Source organism: Macadamia integrifolia, chromosome 6 (assembly GCF_013358625.1).
Source record: "Macadamia integrifolia cultivar HAES 741 chromosome 6, SCU_Mint_v3, whole genome shotgun sequence".
Classification (NCBI taxonomy): domain Eukaryota; kingdom Viridiplantae; phylum Streptophyta; class Magnoliopsida; order Proteales; family Proteaceae; genus Macadamia; species Macadamia integrifolia.
This window is the reverse complement of record NC_056562.1, coordinates 12,709,442-12,713,847: the sequence shown is the minus strand read 5'-3', so window position 1 is coordinate 12,713,847 and position 4,406 is coordinate 12,709,442. Positions and strand designations below refer to the sequence as shown.

The following is a 4,406-nucleotide window of genomic DNA, read 5'->3' as shown; positions in this document are numbered from 1 at the left end:
ACGGTAAAGACAGGTTTTGCTCTGTAGCAGTACCTCAGGAATTGAGCAAACCCGTATCCCTACTGGTAACCTCGGAAAAAGTCAATAAAAAAAAAGTTTCCATTCTTTCGTGCTTGTGCTAGTCTTATTCTAGTTGTAGGTAGTGTTCTATTGTATGAGTGCTGGGTGGGTACATAATACTATGAATCGGTTAGAAAGGAGAAATCCAATAATTAGGGATCCTATACGTATTTTCTCATCAATATCTTTCATTATGGGAGACCAAGCTACCCTACTAGAATAGGCCAATCGAGACCAACACAAAAACCTTTCACCACAACCCCCTCCTCCTACTCTAAAAGGTAGGTTCTACCCTGCTAGAGTAGTCCAACCTTCCTACGTAGTTCTATCACAAGCCTAGGGCAATAATTATGAACTCAAATCTCAATACATCACTATGTTTCCCCACTTCCATGGTTGACCTCTGAGGATGCATACCTATTTCTAAGGGAATTTGAAGAGGTATGTGTTCTAATTAAGATCCAACAGCTTTCTGATGATGCTGTTAAGCTTAGGTTTATCACTTTTGCATTGAAATACTAAGCTAAGAAGTGGTTGTATGGGTTACCCACAAATTCCATAACCACATAGGAACAATTCACAGTTGTTTTTCTCAAAAGTTTTTCCCAACTCACAAGACCAATAAGCTTATCCTTCAGTTTAGGCAAAAGCCTAGTGAGTCCTTTTCTAAACTTATGGAGAGATTCAAGGATCTACTCTAAGAATGCCCTCACCATGACCTAGACTTATGATATTTATGTCAAATAATTTATGAGGGTATTGATTATCCAACTAAACAAATGATAGAGTCTATATGCCCTGAGGGATTCACATCCTTTACAGATGAAGGAAAGTTATGGAAATTCTTACTTGACTTAGTTGACAAAATCCATGAGTGAGAATCAACCCAAGAAAGTGAAAGAACCATAGGAGGAAAATGATATTTTGTGGATGGGTTAGTAACCAAGGAAGCCCACTTAGATAGCCTTATCAAAAGAATTGAGGCTATTATTCCTAAAGAGCCATCATTAGTCAATTTGGTTAAGATGTGCACTTGGTGCCAGCCCCCTAAGCATGTTATAGAAGAATGCCCCAACACCTCTAAGGGCACTTCCAATGAAATGTGAATGCCTTATATAAGAATAATTCATATAGTAACACTTACAATCCAGGGTGGCGAAATCACCTAAATTTCTCCTAGGACTAGAGAAACCAAGCAGGGTCTTCAAATTTTTAAAATCAAGGTCAACTTGGACCCTAAAGGCCTCCCTTTGTACAATAGCCTTTTACCCCAATAACTTTCCTAAGCCAAATGTGGGACCTCAGGCTAGTTTTCTTAGGCCCCTTCTTCTATCATCTTATCAGCAACCCCCTAGGTTTACCAATGCTGGAGAGGCAAGTAAATTAATTGATTTGGAAGAGAATATAGCCCTCCTTATGACAAGCCATCAAAATCTTACGAGAGAACTCTCCCAAGTTGTTTCAATTTTGCGTGAGAGGGAGAAAGGAACATTGCCCAGTCAACCAGAGCCTAACCCTAGGCATCAGCCTATTAGTTCACAAGCACCAACTAATGCATCACTAAATATAGTACAAGGTCAGACCCAATAAGGGCCCTCTAACCAATGTCATGTTGTTTATGCCCTTAGAAGTGGCCTAGAATACCAACAGAGTGCTCCTAAATCTTTCCCATCTATTACTCCTGTTAACTCTCATTCTGTTGAGGACACAAGTGTGTTTCTTGTTTTAGGTTCGTCTGATGAACCTAAAGCAACTGAAGATGATTTGGTTGATGAAACCAAAAATGATTCTGAAAAAGAGCTAAAACCCTAACAACCCTTATGTTCCCCCTGTCCCCTTTCCTAATCGCTTGATAAACAAAAAGAAGATTGCTTCCATGGGCAAGATTTTAGAAGTCTTTAAAAAATTAAAAGTGAACATCCTTCTTTTGGATATCATATCTTAGATCCCCGCCTATGCAAAGGTCCTGAAAGATTTGTGTACTCAAAAACGTATCACTAGTGTTCCCAAAAAGGAGTTCTTGACAAGTAACATTAGTTCAATGATTACTCAGCCTCTAGCCACCAAGTATAAAGATCTAGGGAGCCCTATCATAACTTGTGTCATAGGCAACACCTACATTAAGCATACCTTACTTGATCTTGGCACAAGTGTGAACCTTTTGCCTTACCATGTATATAAACAACTAGAATTGGGAGAATTGAAAGCCATTGGAACTACTCTTCAGTTGGCCGATAAGTCTGTCTTTTAATGTCTTTAGGTTGGGTAAGCAACCAAATTCCTATGATGAGGAAGTTTATATGCTCCAAGAAATTTCAGATTCCATCAAGACTTATTTTGATATTGATTTTGATTCTGAATTTCAAGAGTGTATGGAACAATTAGGTGAATTTGATGAGGAAATTATTTTTGAGGTTTAGAGTTTCCAACCACCTATAGAGCCCATTGGACCCTTATCTACCTTAATGCCTAGGCCTTCCATTGTTGAACCCCCTAAGCTTGAGTTGAAGGAGTTGCTCTCAAATCTTAAGTATAATTTCTTAGGTAAGTATCGCACTCTTCCAATCATTATTGCTTCTAATTTGACTTTAAGTCAGGAGGAGGAGTTGATCGAGCTTCTAAAGGAAAATAAGGAAGTCATAGGATGGACCATGGCTGAATCAAAGGAATTATCCCTTCTATTTTTCAACATTATATTCACCTTATTGAGGGGTCCAAAACTTCAACGGAACCTCAGAGAAGAGCTAACCTAGTGATGAAGGAAGTCATTCAAAAAGAATTACTTAAATGGATGGATAATGGGATCATTTAACCCATTTTTTGACAGGGGTAAGCATTTTTACAGTAGATCATTTAAGGCCCTCATGAAGAAACATGGGGTCACGTATAAGCTGGCTATACCCTATCATCCTCAAACTAGTGGCCAAGTTGAGGTATCCAATATGCAGATTAAGCAAATTTTGGAAAAGACCGTCAACCCTAATCACAAGGATTGGTCTCTTAACTTTGTGGTCTCACAGAACTGCGTTCGAGACTGACCCTCCTTACCATCTGGTGTATGGAAAAGCCTATCACTTACCAGGTGAGTTGGAGCATAAGGCCTTTTGGGCCATCAAGAAGCTCGACTTTGATTTGTCTGATGCGGGAATTCATCGTAGGCTCCAACTATCTGAGTTGGAGGAACTTAGGAATGATGCCTATGAAAGTTCTAGGATTTACAAGGAAAAGATCAAAGTCTTCCATGAAAACCACATTCTACATAAATCTTTTGTAATTGGTGATAAGGTCTTATTGTACAACTCTTGTTTGCATATTTTTCTTAGTAAGCTTAGATCCCAATCGGATGGCCCATTTATTGTACATAATGTATATCCCCATGGGGATGTGGATATTTTGAACCTAGAAACTGGAGTAATTTTGAAGGTTAATGATCAGCGTTTAAAACCATTCTTTGAGTTTTCTACTGCTGTTAGTGAAGAGGTCATAGATCTCCATGAACCTCTTTACACAGATGACTAACTTTTAACCAGGTATAACCCCCTTGCATTATCTTTGCTTTTAATTCTTTCTATGCATTGAGAACATTGTATGACTTAAGTGTGGAGGAAAGAAACTAGTTTCTTTTTGTCTTTTGCTCCCCCCCCCCTTTTTTTTTTTTTTTTTTGAGCTTACTAAGGATGAAGTCCAACTTTGATTTTTAGCTAATGATCATACCATTCAGTTGCTTGATGAATGAAAGTAATAATTTTGATTAAGGTACCCATCTTGAACGCATAAAAACACTTTTGAGAAAATTAAAATAAGCCTGTGTCTTGAGGTGGGACACTTTTTTGAAAGATAAGAGACTCTTGTTTTACGGTGTTGGACCATATGTAAGCCTGTGGGTTCCTTGTACTCTTAATTTGGAGTTGAGATCTTGTTTTTAGATTGACATGAGTTGACAAATACACAATTTTAAATGAAGTGTGGAAAGTGATATAAATGAAAAGTAAGAGTTGATTTCTTTAGAACTAGATTGGGCATTGCGCCTTAGGAAGCATAGTGTCTCGATCAAAACTCTTAGGGAAGAAATTTCTAAAAGAACTCCAGCATCACTGTCTAAGTGGGCATATGCAAAAAGCGAAGCTACATGGTAACTTGGGTGTCTAGTGTTTGCTCCACCATGTCATTCAAGCCAACACTAGTGGAGTAGGATAAAGTTTATTAGAAAAAAAAAAAAGAGAAAGAAAACCACACAGCAGGAATGTATGTGCAAATGTCATCAATGTCTTGGTAACATGTTTGGTCGAAAACACTCCAACGTCTTAGTCCTTGGTTCCCTATTACTTCACAATTGGTCTTGCCTT

General features: G+C 38.2%; 1 non-coding gene across 1 annotated transcript; it reads right to left on the bottom strand.

Moving 5' to 3' along the window:
• Positions 1-674: 674 nt before the first annotated feature.
• On the bottom strand, positions 675-781 carry LOC122082950. Its single transcript, XR_006141486.1, has one exon. It is a non-coding gene; the product is annotated as a small nucleolar RNA R71 (small nucleolar RNA).
• Positions 782-4,406: the final 3,625 nt, after the last annotated feature.